Source organism: Bemisia tabaci, chromosome 6 (assembly GCF_918797505.1).
Source record: "Bemisia tabaci chromosome 6, PGI_BMITA_v3".
Lineage (NCBI taxonomy): Eukaryota > Metazoa > Arthropoda > Insecta > Hemiptera > Aleyrodidae > Bemisia > Bemisia tabaci.
The window spans coordinates 3,082,542-3,103,571 of NC_092798.1; the positions used below are offsets into that span (position 1 = coordinate 3,082,542).

The window sequence follows — 21,030 nt, forward strand, 5'->3', positions numbered from 1 at the left end:
ACTATAGCTCTCCTGTGCTAAGGAAGAACGTGTCAACATCCGGATCTTGCCAAAATCCTCCTGGTAATACATTTAATTTTAAGGAATTCTATGAATATTTTACTTTGAAATTTTCACATATTGTAGATGAATTGCAAATTAAACGCTCTGAAAAATGAAAGAAAAATCTCCACAAGTTTCCTTGAAAATGCGCGTTTTATCACACTAAATGCAATGACCGAGGGCTCATACAGTATTTTTCCTCAGGAGGGCAGAGCTACCGTGCTAAGGATGAATACCGTATCAATAATCAAACGTTGCCAAATTTCCTTTGACAAATCACGAATGTTCAAAAAAAAATTTAAATATATATTTTCTGGTTTTTCACAGAAATTTAGGTCGTAGAAAAAAAAGAAGTTTGAAAATTTCAAGGAAAAAATCCATAACTCTCTTAAATCAATTATATTTTTCGAGCGGAGACTTAGCAACATCCGAATACTAATACGGCGTTTTTCCTACGATTCGATGATTCAACTCTTCAGTCATAATAGCTAGAGTCATCGAAGCAATTTTATTTTTCCTCGAATGGCGTCATTCATCACGGCATTTTTCCTTCCTTGATGAGCGAATTCCGCGAGAAATGACTCGAGGAAAAGCGTCAAGCAGTGGCGTGGCGTGAATGATCGATTATCGATACATCCCCATTTGAAAGTACGGTGAAGAATCGATTATTAAGGTGTTCGTTGCGAACACCCTGTGAATCGATCTTTTTCCATAGGTTTAAATGGCAGATCCATCGATATATCGCAAAGCACGCCACGCCGCTGGCGTCAAGGTATACCGGGGCGAGCATAAAATCCGTAAAATATGAAGCGATGAAAAGGACCGTAGTCCCGGATGAGGCGAGTTTAGACAAGGGCTAATTACAAACTTGGCCAAACGCAGGTTTGCCGAACGTGAAGTAGCTCCGCCGGGTGTTGGACCCGGATTCTCCGGGTTTTCCGGGCGATCTTGCGCCTGGGAGCCCACCCTACTCAAAACTTTCATTTTGCGCGGGGCAAGGTTTGCCAAGAGCAGAGCCTTGGAGATCAACGCCTGGATTGTTAAATCGATAAATCGATACTTCCATCGATAAATGCCACTGTTGAGATAGGAATTCATCGATGGAGGTTATTCGAGAGAGATCGATCCACCCGCGTGGTGTATTGTTTCCGCGGTAAGATGGGGCTTTGCCGATTTTTAAACTTCAAGTATGTACCTCAGGTTGCTTACATCTTGTTATGAATCAGAATTTGAGTACTTGGCGGTTGTAAACTACTCTGAAAGTTTTCCTGTGAAGTGTAGAAAATCAAAACAACCTGAGGGCAATTGAGTGTTGTTGCAACTCTGCGTGGTTTTTCTTATTGTAAAAGAGCATGAGTGACTTTGCTCCATAAAATACAGGTATACTGCCTTAGTAAGGAAGAACGCCGCATGAGCCTTCAGACGTAGCCATTTTTCCTTCGATAAAAACAAAATTTACCGGGAGAATTGTGAATATTTGTCTTCAAATTTTTCAGAAAATTAAGTTCAAAATTTGATCTAAAATACGTAAAATTTTCAAGGAAAAATATGCATGACTTTCCTCAAAAACTCATGTTATATCTGGGGAAATTCGGTAACTTTCGAATGTTCATACGGCGTTCGTCCTTAGCATAATGGTATACACTTAGGGTTGTATTCATAGTTAAGAATGTATGGTTTTCATTGGGATTGAGGGAGTTTTAAGGAAAGCTTCGTGGAACCATCATTAAAAGGATAACTTTAGCAAAACTTGGGATACAATTTAGGAGCATTTCTTTGAAAAGCGATCCTTGCTGGAAATTACAATGCTTTGCCATTGCAAGAAAAAAAACCCACAGAAGAAAATATAATGTGGATTTTCCAAATTTTGAGGTGGATCAGTATATCTACCTAAAAGTTTATCAAAATTGTAGGATATTATCCTCTGTATTTTGTACTTTTGTTGTCCCTTGCAACGATCAATTTTCTGCTTATCGTTCACGTTCGGCAAGCCTATACCCCGTCTCCATACTTACTTTGTAAACTATTAGGACGGCACTGTAGAGAACTTAATACTAACCATGACAAAACAGGAGAATTTTCAACGAACTTACAGGAAAGGAATAGGGTAAAACGTCAAACAGAAAGCGTTGAACAAACGACGGGCACAATCTCAAAAGCACACAACAAACGACAAACATTTAACTTAATATTCCGACAAAGTTCAGGAAGCCTACAATTTGCGTATTTTTACATCGGTGACAAAGAGGGATCAAAATACAATAATGAGGTTTTTCTCTTTTTAATTCAATAATTGAATCCATGCAGTTATGCGTAACAACTTGCGTTTGGATGCGGGCAATTTTGTGGCCTCAATAGTCAAGCGCAAGAGTAATGGGGCAAAGAGGGATTCAAGCGACAAAACGAAAGGGATTTCAGGGCGGTGAAAACAACACATCATTCATAAAGAAAAGAGATCGGTAAGTGGAAATGAGCAAATATTGACGTTTAAAGGTTTTTACTGGGCAAGAAGATGGAATTTTGATAATTGTTGAAAATAAAATGCACAATGTCATTTAAAAAAGGAGGCTTCAAAACGGGGAAAGTGCTTGATACAAAAAGCTTGATATTCGTCATAGAGTGATTTTTCAGCTTTGAAGCCATATGCATTCTGATTACGATTGATTTATTTCAAATTCGATCAATTAAGTAGATTATTTTGGAAAAATTGAAATTTCAGTCAAAGGATCCATCATTAAGGAATTTCCGTGCCGAAAACTATCTTTCAAAACTTGAAATAAAGTCAAAAACACCATTTCAACTTCGCAGCCGTTTTCAATGTATCCATATCTATGATTGATTGGAAACAGGGCTTTAAATTTTATTTTAAAATTTTAGAGGATAATACTCGACACAAACACTTCTCAATGATTTATCTAGAGACCGAATTTCAATTTCCCCAAAATAAAGCACCTGGTGATTAACATTTTTAAAAATACGATCGCACCGAGAATGCATTGAGCTCCAGCTGAAGATACAGTCCATTTTCGTTGACCAACCCTCCACCTCGTCTCTAACTTCTTAACAGGGGGAGGGGTGGGGGGGGGGTGTCTACGCATTGGAAACCCTACGAAGCCGAGTGAGGGGGGTCCGATTTCCACCCCCCCCCCTCCGGGCATGACTCCAGGGCACCACTAATTGGTTCCTCGCAAACCGCGCGCATTTTCCAATAAAGGCGGCTCGCACAAATATTAAAGTAGGATCCAGAATGTTTTAGTTGGCTCTATCAAACAGAACTTAATTTGACCGCGATTTATTAAAGTTCGGTGCCTCGGTGCATTGCCCCTCCGAGCACAGGAACTCAACTGGGGTGGGGGTGGGGGGGGGGGTGCTGAGCCCCATCCGACCGCATTCCCAGAGCTACGTCCGTCGTGAATGAGTAGAAAAGTGAATGATGAAATCAATTGACTGGATCGGCTACGTTTTGATTGCGTGCTTGAGGGCGGCCGCCCTACAAGCACTGTTGACAGATTTTGCTGAAAAGCCAGAACTTTCATCCATTTAAACCCATTTTAAATATCTAGATTTCAGCGCACAACCTGGCAACCTTGCCACTGAGATTGCCGATTGCGGTCTTAGGTTTTTTCATTTCGTGCTTTCGGCAATCAAAGGAAAGCGAGAAGCCTTCCTCTTGTGTTAATGCCTTTTCTGCAAAACATTTTTCTGCTCATCTTTCTCATTAGTGGTCGTTCTAAAAGCTTGAATATTCACTTTTTCAAGTAAAAACCAAAAGAAAAGAACACTGGCGACCATATACATCGTTTACGTTAGGTCCAACAAGAATACGGTTGAAAACCCCGGATTTCCAATAAGCATATTCTATACGTGGTCGGTCTATTTGTCGTCGCCCAGATACAATGGCGATTCTTAAAAGTTGGCAACTCTGTTTTCCCTCAATTTAAATGTATGTAAAAGAATCGATTATTGGTGTGGCAGTTTGCCTCGGTTAAAATCGATATATTCAATGGGTGTAAATGGAGAAAAATACAGTGATGCCAAGTTGCAAGAATCGCTACTGCTGAGACGAGGATCGAGGGTACATTATCTCCATTCCAAGATGGCAAAATTGACTCAAACGATTCAATTGTTTTACGAGAAGATGACTGAAATTTTTATCAAAATTTTGTTGATTTTCCCCGCTAGTCACAAGAAAAATCGGTGAAATTTTCAAATGGAACTACCTTTCAATTTTAAAATTGAAAAAGAATAGAAATTTTGTTACTTTTTTTATCTGTGCTATAAACTCCGAGCAGAAAAATATGAATTAAGCCTTAATGTTTGGCGATTAAATCAATTAAGGATATGGTAAAACGAACATTCTTTCCCTTCAATGCAAAAACAGCATATACGAAGGAAGGATTAAAGTACAATCATGGGATGTAGAAACACAGGCAAGGAAGTGTATTTCAACCGCGCTTCTATTCTACATTCCAACAGCTTCATCATTCCTATTAACAAATGTTGAAAGTTCTAGTGAATTTCTTCGTTTCAACCTATTATCCAGCATGCTAAAACAGAACAATGAAGAAATGAAGAATGGAATGGAAAGACAGAGTAGCGAAGAAGAATTTTAAGAGGTAATCTATATACGACAAACCTAATCCAATATGATTGTGGCTCATATTTGAATAAAAACTAAAGATAAATACAAATACTTGAGGATACACATAATACAAAGCGGAATTGAGTGAGAAATGAGGGAAGCACAAACATTCAGCGTTTATCAAAATGGAACCAAATGCATGAACATTGAACGTACATTTAAAAGCACCTTCGTGTACAGGGAAAATCAAAAGCGGCCATGTCGTTTCTGACATAGAGCCAGGAAAGTGTGTTCCTTTTTAATGAACGCTGTTCTAAAAGACAATAAAGGAAGATAGTTTCACGACAAGCAACACTGAAAGCAACCAATGAAAATCGGCTGTCGGTAGTCGAAAAATCGAAGAGAAAAATTAGTGAAAATAAAAAAATTACACTGAACTCTGCAATAAAATATTTTAGCATAATGATTCGTAGCCTCCTCTAATTGAGATAAATACGTTATATTATTTTATTAAAACTTAATATCGATCGCGATTTGATAATAAATCTTTGAGATGTAATTAAATTGCTTCAAAAATTATATTTGATTAGAGAATAACTTAGAAAACAGAAAGTATTAAAACAGAAAATAAATTAGGCCCGGGTCGAAGACTTCCAATAATCTTCCCTCCCAAATTGTCATTTCTGTCAATACTGTGTTTTAGTTCAAAAGTATGTAAAATGGGAATTTAAAATGAGTGTATGAGTCCTAAACTGTAGATTAAGAATCGCAGTTCTGTAAAGGTCCTGGAAATTATTTTTGTAAGAATTCCTACCCAAAATCCGAGGTTTTAGATACCTTTCAGCGGGTCGATTCTTGAAAGTTCACAGCAGCCCAGTAAGACATCCAAAAGCTGTATATTTCATGGTTAGGATAGGGCTTTGTTTTATCTTTTCAGACGGACATAGTTTCAATAATCGGACCGCAGTTATTAATAAGCCAAGTAAATATGATTTGCCAAGGTTACTCTGTGCACGCTATACTTTAAATTCTTCCAACATCCTTCCATGACATATTGATGACTAAAGCCAAAACATGTATTTTCAGACATCTGACTGGTCAATTATAGTCATTTTGTCAAAGGTAGTAGGCTGAAAGGTTCGTGAAGTCAATTTTTACGCTGAAATGACTATATCGACCGAACCCCTATCGCATCGTTTAACCGACTATGTTTTATGTGTTTAAAATAAAACTATCAATATATGTCCTTACAGTTCTAAGTGAATGTTATTGAACATGTGAATAAAACCAACAGACAAAAAAAAGAAAAAAAAAGTGCCTAGTATTTTTAATTTAAAAAAAAAATAAATAAATATGATCGGAGCTTTGCAATGTTGTAACCGGATACGCATTTTTCACCCTCCGCCATCAATTTATCAGGATGGAATTGGCGAGCTTAATTCCACTTTATTCAACTTTGTGTGTGATGCAATTTTGCGACGATAAAGTGCCTTCATTTCGAGGTGCATGCAACTTATTCAACTTGAGGCGCGCTGAGGTTTGCATACACAATAATTTGAAGGCGCTCTGCAGAACGAACAATCGCTGGAGAAGCGCTTATTCGAGCCTTTCTTCGCCACGAACAAATCGAAAGTTGGAGAGTTCGCAGAGGAGTCATTCGATAAATGAATTTCTGGGATTTTTGACTCGAATTTTCCTTGAATAATGTAAATCGTCAAACGTAGACTCAGATATCTCAAACCTACAATTGAAAAACTCCGAATATCTCTACATATTTCAGGAAAGATAAATGGGAAAATATCATCTTTCGAGCAATCATTTATTGAATCGCGAATTTTATAAATTTTCGAACAGTGTATAACTATCTTTACTTTTGAAGGTGAATCTTTACTTAATATCAACACAGATCGGAAAACTGAACACATTTTTTAAAATCCCTGATTTCAATTTAAATTTCTGGCAAAACACGGATTTGTTCCGTTCAGAAGCACATTTTTGCTGTTTCTTCTCAAAAAACTATTTTGTAAACCATGAGACAAAGCTTAAATTGTCTGAAAACGAAAAACTGCATTCGATTAGTCAAATAGAATGGTTCATGGATACTTTAATCGTTGATTCACATTCAACTTTGCCCCTTTTAACGTGGGCCCGGTTCGTTCTGCAGGCGAAAAAACGCATTTCCGTTTCAAGGCTGCATGATTGACTTCCGCAATGATTTTTTTTTAAAAGAATACAACAGAGAATACAATATCTGTCTAGAATTCTGCTATTTTCCCTGAGGTCAGAGGAAAATCTGGAAAAATGTTTCGTTAGAAATTCCCAATGGTTTTCAGGTAAAAACACAAGAGAACGAGTGGAGAATTTGCAATATTGAAAGGTAGTTACGTGCTTTCGTTTGGAAAACGACGAATTGCCTGACTTCTCCTAGATCCTCCCCACATTCCAAGGGGTTGTCACCCCCTGTTGTTGGGGGGAAGGGGGTGCGCTGGACCACGCGGCAGACTCCCGAACTCGAAGAGGATTTCCTTCGACGGGGCTCTGAGACAATGTCTTCGGAGGCGGAGGGATCCGAGCGAGTGTGCGGGGTAATTTAATTTAGCTCTGCGGATTGGAAGACGACGGGAGGACAAGATAACACTAAATGAAATGCGAGGGGGAGGGGGAGGATTTAAGTCGAGAGCTAACCCGACCGTCGGTCGCTGCGCCGCGCCACCCCAGAGATGAATGCGAGACGATATAATTTGTAGTTGTCACCTTTCACCGCCTCGCGCCCCCTCCCCGCGGTTGCTAGGACGCCCGGGTGCTTAGGCTACCCGCAAAGGCAGATCTTCAGTCAGGTTCGGGCTATGGGATCCAAATTAGGGTTACTTACTCGGCCGTGTTGAGCGGGAACGCCATATGCGCATACAAATCTCCCCTGTTGAAATTTTTATGTTTGGGAAATGTTATACGAGGTCTGTTAGATTAGAAACCGGATTTTGGTCATAACTAGCCCACAATGCGTCCAAATTACGTTTTCTTGAGCTTCTCTGATAGCTGAAAATATATTTAAGAACGCTACGTTCACAAATTTGATAAATCCTAATTAGCTTCGTTGGTATGTGGCTTGAAGTAAGGCAACCTCAAGGGTGTTTTGCGATTTTTATGTTTGACCGAATTTGTCTCTCTTTTTTCGGTCTTGCACTACGCATTTTTCAACCCACAAGGACGATTGGAGTTTCGTCTCCATATCGTAGCCGTATACTAAAGTATTGTCATCGAAAATTATCCTATCCAAAAATGTAGGATCATTGTTAGAACGTTCAAGCAGCTAAAGGGAAATTGACATTTGGTTGAATTTTCGTTCAACGGACAACAATCAAGGGGCAAGTGTACCTGAAACTCTATGCGTGTCTACATATTCTATCAAAATTGTATGTACAGAGCCTTCAGAAATATTACTCTGTTCAACAAGCTCGAAACGACCATTTTCGAGCACTTTTGCCCGCACTTCTTCCACGTGACAAATGTCAGTTGCCGTTGAGGGTCGATTCCCATGCTCTTCATCTTTGACGAACTCCTGACCAGTTTTGAATCGTTTAACCTATTCAAAACAAGGGGAACATCGATCACGGTAAACTTTACTTGGCATATACAAGAGGTTTCGGTACAAGGTATACCGAGTTTAAAACAAAATTTAATGTTGAATCTTTACTCTATCAGTGATCGCATGATGAAAATCGCAAAACGCACCTGACTTACTCGTATTCAAGATGACACAGAATAAAGCACTGATCAAAATAAACAAAATCTGTGAACGTAGCGTTCTTAAATATATTTCCAGCTATCAGGAAAGCTCAAGAAAACCTAATTCGGACGCATTGTGGGCTAGTTATGACCAAAATCCGGTTTCTAATCTAACAGACCTCGTATATGCGTGTTTCCTTGCATATGAGATCATCCACCAAAGAGAGATTTTAGCTCCGGAGGTAAACTTTTTAGTGGAACGATTTTTTTCCAAGTAAGTCGAAAAATCAGATTCTGGAATTTTAACCAAAAACCATCCCTAATGAGCTTGTTGCGAACTTCGGCTACGGCAAAAAGATGAGTTATTTCTTGGAGAAAGTGGCTCAAAAATCACGATGAGTGCATTCAGAAAGTCTGAGATACACTCCTAACTTTACAATCTCAAGAGATATAGGTTTTTTTTTTCATTTTTCTCGATTCGCATACCTTCAAAAGCTATGCGGAATATTGTGTAGAATCCTACTGCGCCAAGGTTAGATAGAACGACTCCTCTTAAAAAATGTTCGCCTGTGCGTAGTATCATTTTCAAAGCGGGAAACTTTAAAAAAGCATATGTCTTACGCAGATTTTATACTTAAGAATGTATTTCAAACTTTTACGATTCGCTCATCGCGATTTTTGAGACATTTTCTATGAAAGCGACTCCTCTGTTTGTTCTCTGAAGTTTGCAACAGGCCCATTTCTTGAAAACTTCCTTTGTTTTTCTTCTCATCTCTGTTAGCAGAATATTCTGTACACATTCCAAACGATAAAGTTGGTGTCATTCTCCTCGAAAAATTAAATAAGAGCGAAAATGTTGGAACATCGCGATGGAAATATACTTGGTTTCGCACTTTGGCCATCGAAAATCTGCATGAAAAATGTTAAGAACGTAATTTACGAACGGCACGAACCCACCCCCTTCCACGTTGCGAAAAAAGGGGCAACAAAATCTTGACAGGTGTGGCAATTGCAATTAAACATTTTTTATTCTCTCAATAGTCTGTGAGCTTACCTAAAAGAATCTACTCTATTTGCAATATCTCTCGTGGACAACAGAATCATTGAACCGGTGGTTTCAAAAAAATGCGCAACAGTCTTGAGATGTAAAATAAACGGTCAAAACTAAGCTCGAGGCGGAGAGCACTCAAACTTCCTCGGCTATCGGGGTATTTCTCAATTACGCAAAGCACTTATTTCGGGTACTCTGCCGTGCTGAGGAAGAACGCCGTGTGAACATCCCAGAGTTGCCAAATTTCCTAGGATAAAATATTTATTTTTGAGGAAAATTGTGAATACTTTTTCTTGAAATTTTCATAATATTTAGATCAAATTACAAGCAAAATTATCTCAGAAATTGGCAGAAAAATGTTTAAAAATTTTCCTGAAAATTAGTGATTGGTCAGAAGAAATTTAGCAACGCCTGAGGGTTCATACGGCGTTTTTCCTTAGTACGGCAGCACTGAACTCTCTCCCTTCTCTTTGCTCCCTCGCGACGAGCGACTAGCGACATCAAAGCTCTTTCAAAATACGCAACTCCAAAGGATGATTGATTATTAGTATCTTTTCTTATTCTTTTATGTCTTCTCACAATATTCCACTCTTATTAAATCGCAGGCTAGGAAGAGGTTTACGCCTCTCTTTTTATTAAGGTACCTCTGAGCAATGCCCACACTGAAAAAAGTGCCTTGTCCGAGAAACAAGGATTCTAGTCCCCCAGACAAGACCGTCTTGTTATATTTGATCCACAAGGCATTCTTGTTCGTGGGACCCATACAGTCTTGTTCAGGGAACAAGACTTCCTTGTTGCATAAGTCAAAAGTCTAGTCACGGTAACAAAATTGTCTAGTTCTGGGAACAAGACTTGTCTTGTCACAGTATTCGGAAGAAATTAAAATTGCAAAAAAATGTCACAAATTTCTATGAATTGCAATTTTTCTATGAAAATTTAATTAATCTCTACTTCCTTCACTCCTCTTACACCAGAATTGTCCCATTCGATCTTTCAAATTTTACCGACCTGATCGGGATTTGAACGCGGGCCCATCTGGTTATGGACCGAGTGTCTTACTGACCGAGCTATCCGGGCTAGTTGTATAATGGAGCCGAATTATAAGTATAAGTACAGCCCACAGAATTACTTTTTCATTGTGTTGCTATCTCAAGTCTGTGGAATGCGTAGAGCATCAGATTGTTTGGTTTTTTTCTTTTTTACTATTTACCGTTTACGAAAAGGAATTTACACTCTACATCAGATAAAAATGGACAATTTAGGCCGGAAAAATGTGTTTCTTCAAGCAACGATGTTTCCTTTGTTCCGTGTTAATGATTCTAATTTTTATTTTTATTTTATATCATGATAATAATTAATAATATATAAATAAATCAAACGTTAAAAAAATAATTTTATAATTAGATACATTTGATTTTAAAACCTTACGCATGAGCGATTTATTTTTAAAAAAGAATTATAAACTTATTGTATTTACCTTGTCATTAAACATCCAGAAAAATTTTCGGGGAACAATTATTATGCGTAGTTCTTAAAATACTCTTTCAAAATATATAAAATAATACGCTCTCTTTGAATTTGACCGTTACTCGCGGTGAGTAGAGAATCTTGTCACAGTGACAAGACTATCGAGTCCGGTGGCTCAGAAACCTAGCATATAAAACAAGACTGGTCTTGTTGCATTAACAAACGGGTGTTGTTTCCCAAACAAACTGAGTTGTTTGGCAGACTAAAAGTCTTGTTCCTGAGACAAGGCAGGTTTAACAAGTTTATCTTGTCTCTACGGCTCTATTATTTTTTTCAGTGCAAGCTTTACATGGATTGCATTTTGCAAAATGGAACCAAAAGCATTCCAATGTTGCTATGATTGTGCAACTTACATTTTTTGCAAGAAAATTACTGATATCAAGCAAAAAAGCAAATTTACAAACGTAATTTTCGTCTCAATCTTAGCCAAATGATCTTGGTTCCTTTTTGTAAAATGCAATCCATATCAAAGGCTAAATAAAAAAAAAAACTTGTAAATTAATTGCAACGTTGAACATGTTTAATGCGTCTGTTGCACGTAAAAGATACAGCTTGCTGAACAAATTTTCTAGAGGCAAATTCGCTCGAAAATTACATGGGCACATTGGAGGAAACTGAAATCCTATCCTTAGCGTCTAATCTGCGTAGTTTATAGCACGTATTTTCAAATTTACCGCGTATGCGGGTAGTGTTCCTCGGTGGCCAGCAGTCAGATTTGCCTGGAGAGAGACCTAACGTAAATGAACAAACAATCCCTCGAACTTTCATAAACTTTCCTTGTATAAGATTTCAATTGATTCAAAGCTTTTATTTTTGCTGATTAAGAAATAAGAAGGAAACAAACGATTGAAATCATACAATAGAAAAAGGTAGTAAAATTGTTTGTTTACCCGGGTTTGTTTATTTTACTCCTCTGCCTGTACAAATCTGGTCGAAGAGGACGGAGAAAAACTGCCCGGAAATGCGGGAAACTTGAGAGGGCGTGTTGCAAACTCCGCAGATTACGCGCTGAGGAGAGGATTTCGGACTTTTTGTACGTGCCCACCGTGATTTTCGAGTGAATTTACCCATTCATGCAATGGTGCCACTGTCGATTTTTCTTGATCTTCGATAGGAAAACAAATCTTGAAATTAGTATTAAATCATGGGTAGTAGGCTAAGTTGAAACTGTGGTGGACTGGTGTGCGTGGCTCTGAATCGATTCCGCGTGGTCCCGAGGTTCCCCGCGCGATTCACTGGGCTCGAAGAACTTCTCTGACCAGAATATCCCACTTAGTGGATCATTCAGCGTAGAGTACCTGTAATTCAGCGGCACGCCGCGCGCTGCCAGTGCGGAACGCGAGCTGGCCCCTACAAACCTAACAGGATACTTCACGCATTGCGCAATGCGTGAAGTATCCTGTTAGGTTTGTAGGCGCCCATGCGAGTGTCTCATTTGTCGCCCACCACGCCACGGAGTGCCACGGTGCTTCAAGCAACTACCTCGCGACAGAGATGTCGCACAACATCATACGAAATTGAAGGCGCTCCAGCATATTAAGAATGACAGGTATCCTTTAAGAGTACGGAGCTTTCCTCGCAAAATAAATCAAGATACTACGGTACAAAAAGAAGGCGGTAATCCAAAAAACGCACTACGTCCTAGCATCCGTATTTAATAACGTTTAGCATAATTTTTGAATTTCATTAGAGAAAAAGTGACTTGATTCAGGCAGAGACATTCTTGATGGTGCCGTCAGGAAGAATTTATTTTGAATCAAGAATAAAATCGCTGAATGAAAGCGGGTTTCTGCTTGATGTGAATGACTTTTCTTCTTGAATAAGCATCTCTTCTTTTATATAGAAGCATTATTTTATTTAATAATTCATAAGAAAGCCTTCTCGGCGGTAAATTTGAGCATGCTTCTGCTTGGTTCAAGTCACTTTTTCCTCTAATGAAGTTCAAAAATCATGCTAAACGTTATTGAATACGGATGCCAGGACTTAGTAAGTTTTTCGACTACCGCTCTTTTTTTGTCGTACTTTTGAAAGATGCCATCAAGCATGATACGTTAGGGTGCCTTCAATCTCCTATGATACTGCGCAACACCTCCAGGTCGAAAAAGTGGCTCGAAGCAACGCGGCATGTCCGTGCTGCCAGCAAACGCGGGAAACTTAAAAAAAGCGTGTTGCTATTTACGATTTCAGATTTTTTGAACGTGATTTTCGAGCGATTTTACTCGTAAAAAGTGTATTGTTGGGCTGTATTTCTTGCGAGCAACAGACCTATCATGTTCCCTCGAGTTGATATTTTGTATGTACATATGGAACGCCCTGAAGATGACACTCGTGTTGAAAAACTTCGGCAATATAACGCATTTAATCACATGCATTGCGCTAAGGTCATCTTCTTTGTTATACAGAAAATATTCCATTGTTGAAGACTTGGAAAAGTTGCCATTCGCCCATGAACGTAATTAAACTATATTTGTAAGAGTTTTCTGACGAAACTAATGCGGGTAGTGAGAGTGAGGAGCTGAATCTTGACGATATTCTCAAATTGATAATACTGCATTGCGTTTATTTCAATTCATTAGAAATATCGATTCAAGGTGAGGGGACCTAAATTGATAAATATTGATTATTTTACATACATTTAAAATTAAAAAAACGTTGCTAACTGATGAGAATTGTCATTGTCGTTGACAGCTCATAGATTATTTTTCATTCATCACAGCTTTTTCTCCTGTATTTATTGGCTTCCCTGTGCGTGACGTCAGAGCGTTTTCTATTCCTTACACTTATCGTGCTTAATCTCTGGAAGCTGCGTGTGGTGAATACTGAATTTTTCTGGACGGCAATTTCAAAAGCAAGCCGCGTTTATGGATTTTGATGAAATCGCTGATAGTACGTTGCAAGAAATAATTCAACTTTTTGTGTTCTTTGCGCAAAATGTATTAATTTATATTTTCAATCTTAAAAAAATAACACCTGGCTCGAAGTGGAAGTACGGAGCAACAGTAAAAAGGAATCAGTAAAGAGAGAAATGTTGAAGTTTGACGAATTTAATTAAATCAGCCTCACAACATCAAACGTAGTCTAACTTCTTCTCATGTTTCATTTTTTTACCAGAAAACTAACCAAAATTCTGACTTGAAGTTTTGTAAGTATGCCCATCACAATCAGAGAGAAATTCTGACTGAGTTTTGAGGCGTTACTTTTACTTTCTAGATCCCTGTCAACAAAATGAAACATGCGAGGAAATTAAGCTATGTGAAATGCACTTAGGTTGAATCTGGTAAAATTCATCTGGTTATACCTATAGTAAAGTTAAAAAGTAATAAAAAATACGACCAATTCGAAGCAGACTTGTTATCAGCCAGGGAAGACAAAAATTCCTATTTAAACTGAGGCGAACCAAGAAGTATTGGTAAAAAACTTTAGAAAAGGAGGATTCGAAACTTCATCGGTAAGTAACTAGCTACTGAGGTAGGGAGAAATTATGGTACAAAGAGGAACTTAAACTGATAGCTGAAAGAGGGCGAAAGAGGAATTAAAAATGAAGGACAGAAGCGTGTGATAGTCTCGCAATTAAGACGAGTTTTGAAGTGTTGTAATTAAACTCGTAGCTTTAAAATACAATTTGAGATACCTTGTCTATCTTACCTAGTTATTCCGGGGGACTTTAGCCTCCATTTATTCCTTGGATTTTTTTTTTCGAGTCCAAATCGGGTGCCAGCCTGCACCATAAAATTACAATTTAATGAACGATGACTTAATGGGGCTGTTTATTAGAGAGTTGAGCGCATTGATTTATCTCACGCTGAAAAGTTTGTGTTCTTAGATACTCATATTTAATTGTATTCTTTTTATGAGTACCCCAATTTCTTAGCTGAGTATCTCAATTTATCGGACCCATAGGACCCATCTACCAACTCCTTCCTTGAACGACTACGGATTCAAGTGACCGGATATGAATTTTGATTTTTTATTTTTGAATTATTTACTGTAAGTTATTCACGTGAAAAAAAAAACAAAAAAAACGTAATCTTTGACCCAGATTTTAGACGTGTGGTTGTTCATAATTTCCAGTACGATGAAAGCTGAAATGTTTGAACAGGGCTTTTTTAGAGAGGATGGTGATCACAAAATAATGCTTGGGCTTCAAATTACATTTTCCGTTGGGCCAGGCAGGCATTTTTAAAAACATATATGCCGTGGAATTTTGCTCCTACCCTGTGGAATAAATCTGTCAAGACGGATATTGAATCATACTGCATTGCGCAAAAAGAGCCGAAATTTAATTGACACGTTTAAATAGTATCTTACCTAACGGCTATATCCAAAAATCAAAAACAAAAATCCACAATTTGAAAATATTCGATTAATATACCGGTACGTTAAGTATATTTATTGGTGTGATCTTAGGTTGATTAACTTGAAAAATAGTTAATCAAGCACACTTTGAAAGCGACGTGATTTCCGTTTTGCGGATTAATCGAAAAAAAGAGAAAAAAATGACCGCTAAAATTAAAAACACCGAATAACGGGTTTTCGTCGTAGCAATTTCAACCTTAAAAATTCTGAGAGTTGAAAAAGTCATTTTTTGAAATTTGACACATTTGTCAGTGAATTGTGGTTCGAATTCTCTTGAAAGGGTATTTAAAAGTGAGAAGATTAGAAAGTCAAGGTTTATTTATTAGAGTTGTTTGTATTCTATTGAGGAGGGCTACGATTCCTAGTGGGGACGGACTCATAATATAAACATCTACAGCATTTTAGACAAACACATAACACTTAAGAACCAGAAGGAGAAACAGACATAGAGAGTGGAGGAAAGGAAACAGATAGAAAAGGAAAGTACATAGAGCTGAAATATCATCAATAAATAAGACGCTTAACACAAAAATAGTACTAGCAATAAAAGTGAATAGATCTTGAACGGTCAATTTGATACGTGGAGGTCAGTCAGACTTCAAAGAGACAGGAAAAAAATCAAAAAACAAAATGAGAATACTGCAAGCGTTGATTTCACGAGCAGAGATTATCTTTTCGGGGGTTTCATTGGAAGAGAGTGTAGAAAAAAGGTTCGCAAGTATTGTTGAAAAATGACGAGCGTTTAAGTAAAAAAGAAGCGTGTGTGTGGATAAAAATGCTAGTCAAGCAGTGGTGATTTTGCAAGATGGCAACACTGTTTCTCCTGCATTTAAATCCATTTAAAATATCAATGTAAGGTGAAACAAGCTGCCTCACCGAATCGATTATTTTACGCGCGTTTAAATGGAGGAAAAACAACGTTGCCAACTTCAAGAATCGCCACTGCAGTCAAGTTTACTTTTCCGTGCATGTATTTGCTCAAGGAAGAAAAAATTGAAGCAAAGTAGGTAGCGAAAAATGAAAAAGACAGGGGAGATTATAATTTTAAGCGTTTAGGTGTTCAGTGTTTATTATAAGTGGTTCATTATTGCTTGTTTTTAAATCTGTCGATATTGATGTTTCGGTTGACTCGCGCGGCAAAATTTTAGCGAATCGAAATTCTTTCAAGGAATTATAATATTCGAGAGTATCGAGATGGGAAGTTGCCAGCATATTCTTCAAGACGGTAGGGGTGGATTGAAATATTCTAATATGCGATGTGTGACATGATCTTGTGAAAATGGGATGATGGTAATGGTATTTGTTGAGTACCCCGTGAAATTCTGATGGAGGATAAAAGTCACCGTAAAGTAAAAAACTACGCATACTTTATTTGAATTGAAACTAAGTGAAATGTAGACATTGCCTGAGCATTTTATCCTTCCTATACGATACCACTGTCGGTGAAAAAATGAAGAGATACCTACAGGATACGTTCTACTATGGAACATTAATTTCTGTTCTATTATTTTCAAAAATAAAGTGACCACTTGGACACGTTTTTAGGGATCCATCGACGATAAACTATCCGTCGGTAAATGATTATGCAAACACTACATACAATTTTCAATTATCTGCTAATATACGCATCAAGTAGGTATACTGTAGGTAGCTAGATATTTTACCCAATTTTTTAACCCAATACTAATTAAGCCAAAATCTGTCATCCAGAGTACACTTTGGCCAATTACTCTTATCCGCTTATCATAATGTCCACAATTTTTTATATCCACTTTTTCTGTGACCCAAAAACATTGGGAGTAGGACCATGCGTTCCCATCTGTATATCTGGACTAAAAAAAATTTTGGGTAAAAAAAAGATCGGCTCAAAATCTTACTGACCAAACTATACTTAAGGTTAAATAAACTTTTGGTCCAAAAACAATTTGGTAAACTGTCTGGCCACCTATATTTACTCAATTCAATAATTTTATAAGCGAAGAATGTTTTAAAAAAAACCACCTTTGCTGGCTGAAAGTTTTTCTCTTGCTCGTTAAACCTGGGTTTGAGGATTACGGCGCGGCGCACATATTCAGTGTTTCATTATTTGAGATGGCACAGTGGCGTGTTATCGTAATAAATGTTTTTCATGTTTGTTTTGAGGGTTATTCCGGGAAGGAATGTACGCATAGGTGCATATCCAAGACAGTTCTCATATCAAGAGGATTCTCCGCATCCCTGCGATGGGTCTATTACTCCTAATCATCGTTGCCAAATCTCTACGGGATTTCTCTAATTCACCTCAGTCCTTGGTCGGAACGATCAACCCCGTTTGGCAACGCTGCGAGGAGCACACGTCCCGTCTAAATGGAATTTTTTACTGTCTCTGAAATGATGCGCACCTTCGTTATCCCTTTGATCATGGTAGCACGATTTAATATAAATTCACTTTTCTTCTCGTAGTCCTCTTTCTATTGACCATTCCCGGCTGTACATTTGCCATAGGTCGAGACTTGATGCACGGAGAGAATTTTGTCGGATCCCAATCTTTGTCAAATAGGATAGAAAGATCGGTTTCCAAGTTTCTCAAGGGGTAGAACTGACTTATTGAGAGTGAATATCAGTGAAAAACTGCTTCAAAGAGGACTCTTGGATACGTTGCAATATTTACTTAGAAAAACTGAAGAACATAAAAGGAGCAAGTTTCTGGCTCTGATAAATTCTAAAATAGCCGCGGATCTACTTTAAAATTTTTCAAATCCATAAAATTGCTGCTCAATTATTTCCTATTTTTCGTGTGAGTTAAATATTGCAACAATGTTCATCGATGAGTTCGTTCAGTTGCGTCGATACTGTTTTAGGTGGAAAGATGGATTGGATGGAACCCTCTAGATGGAGTCAAACAAATTTCAGGAAGTCTAAAAATTCTTCACATAGTGAAAAAATTCCGTGTTCATGGTCACTTTGAGTTATTTTATTTTCGGTCAGATCATCCTAAAGAACTTGGCTAATCGACCATATTTTTGGTTAAATCGATAGTGACGCTAGGTGACTTTTAGACATCTGGGGATGATAGGAGTCTCCTACCGGAAAAATGTACTCTTTTTACCCTCAATGTATCTCAGAGGTTACAGCTTACGAAAGGGTAGCGCATCTGCAGCTCGCACCTAATTTTGAACGAGGTTGCAAATTCTCAATTCAGATATTTGGTCAATGTAACCCAAAAATTTGATTAGTGTAACCTAAGAGGGAACTAACAAAACAAAATTTAAAAAAAAAAAATAACAAAACCGGGGTTTAGGTTACTTTGTGGTCTATTTCCCACATTATCACTCAATTTTGGTTACTTTTTCACTTGTTCATGATAATACAACCTATAAAAACTGTAATAAATACAGCTGGGAACCACTGTTCGAGCGCCCTCACAGAGCGCTTGATGAATCGTATGCCTGTATTAATACCAGCGCCTGAATGCAACTATTCGTGTTCGATGGATGTCCGAATTGCATACACAAGTAATTGAAGGCGTTTTGAGTGTTTTTACCTCTCCACTTTATCATTCCATCCACAGTCGATGGATTTTGGAAAAGTAAAAAAAACAATATCCTAGTCCCCTTCCTCGACGGAGCCCCACAAATTGAGTACAAAATTCAATTCCCCAATGCACATTTCCTCATCAAAATTGTATGTAGAACACGGTGGGCACTCAGATAATTTCAAATTTGACATTTTCGAGAGGGAAAGTAGCATTTTTCGTGCTCTCATATTAGAACTTTTCGCCCGGCAAAGATATCAAAAACCTACACTGAAAAAAAAATTACGTTAGATTTTATTATGCTCTGACACAGTGATCCCAGTATGGCAATAAAAACCAGTCTCTGTGGTAGCATTTATCAAATTAGGGTATCACTAGAGTTCTAATAAAAACTACTATAATTCTGGTTATTTTCACTGGATAGTATAACTGTGTAAGAAATGAAGTAAACTTATAGCAGACGATACCGTACTTTTTTTACCAGTGTATTCGAGTTAGCTCGAGCACTGAGCTAATTTTAACAATTTAGAACGAAATCATGTTAGCAATGTGCTGAATTATTATCGAGTTGTTTTTGGGAATTTTCGAGGTGCACTCGTGCACTTTTGATGGAGAAACATGGCTTGTGGTCCATTTTGAAGATTCTGAGTGTTTATTCTTTGAGCGTGGCAGCGGCGCTTCGGGTGTGTTTGCTTGAACAGCGGAATAATACTAGCACATTTATTAAAAGGGCTTTAAAGCTGCACTTGAAATATGAGCCTGCTGTGGTGCAAATATTCTGAATTACACGATGCTTAGGACGGGTGAAGCTATCTCTAACAACTGCCGCTCTCGGTTTAGTCTCATGATTTCAGCGTCGGTGCAGCCGCGAAACTGTTTTCTGATTATGGTAGTTTTTCAGCTCCTTGACATTCAGCCAACTTAAGTTAGGACATTAGCGGGAAAAGGTTTATAAACTACGGGGATACGCTAGCGCCTTAATGGTTTAGCCTTCGGAAAAATTCATCAGATTGTCTTTGTTAACGTGTTAGTGGGTTGCAAAGCCCCACTTAATTTAGAAAAAAAAATCTAAATAAAGGTTAATTACTATTCATTGCAGACTTTCAGCACGAACGGGGGAAAATAACATTATGTTCCGGATCCTGGAACTTATCCTTTGGCGCACAAGAATAAGTCTCTGAACACTGGATAGGTGCTGTATTTAGATTTTAGAGTTTTTACGTTATTGTTTATTTATATCGAACTAAGGATGGCTGGCTTTCCAAACAAAACGTTTTTGGTCGTAATTTTGTTCTTATATCCTTGTCATCCGCATCTTTCATATTGTAAAATTGTTTATTGCGCTGGTCACAAAATCTTGTTTCAATGCTCGATGCGTGTGTGTCAGTCAAAAATAATGAGCTCCGTCCGAAACAGCACCTCTCTAAGTTCAGTATTAACCGAGATATCGCGCTTTGAAAAAGTCGGTTCATGACGTCATCCATACCGTGATAATGAAACCCTTGGTTTCTTCCACCTTAGTTTCATCAGTCAGGGGGACAAAAAACACTGGTAATGTGAAATCGAATTTTTCAAAGCGCAATATCTCGGTTGATATTGAACGTAGAAAATTACGTTTTGGAAAGATCTTAATATTTTTAGCTGTTCTAGGAGAATCAAGCGACAAAACAAGATTCTGCTACTGACTCATCGTGTCTTAAAACAGGCTGCTGCGTCGAAACATATCTCTTGGCTCGAAATAATTTGCGCTGCTTTTACAACAATTGTGTACTTGGCTAGACTAAGGAAGCCTTAGGTACAATCGATTTGTCATGAAAGCTTAACGGGCGGTTTCCGATGATGGTGACACTTAATTTTTTGGCACAATCTTTTTTTGGATGCCACGATAAAAATTGTATAAAGTATTGTTTTATGGTGGAAGAACAATAACCGAAATAAACTTGCCCGATAACGTTAGCTTTCTTCTTCTGCCTTTCTCTCTTCCTCTCTACCCTTCCCCATAAAATAAATATATTCTATCGCTACTACTATCTTTCACTTTTCTCATCTCTGTCGCCTCTTCTCTCTTTCACTCATCATGAATAATATCTACGTAGAGATTCGAAATTTCACTGTAGAGTGAATTCTTTTCTTGAAGAAACAGGCTAAGAAAATTATACAAATATACTTGTTCCAGCAAATGAAAATAACCAAACCACTGAAGCCAATTTTATGAAGATTTGGTTTTGCATG

General features: G+C 37.9%; 1 protein-coding gene across 1 annotated transcript in view; it reads right to left on the reverse strand.

Moving 5' to 3' along the window:
• Positions 1 to 21,030, reverse strand: part of nAChRalpha6 (nicotinic acetylcholine receptor alpha6) — a 546,969-nt gene that overhangs the window by 40,370 nt on the left and 485,569 nt on the right. The window lies entirely within an intron of this gene.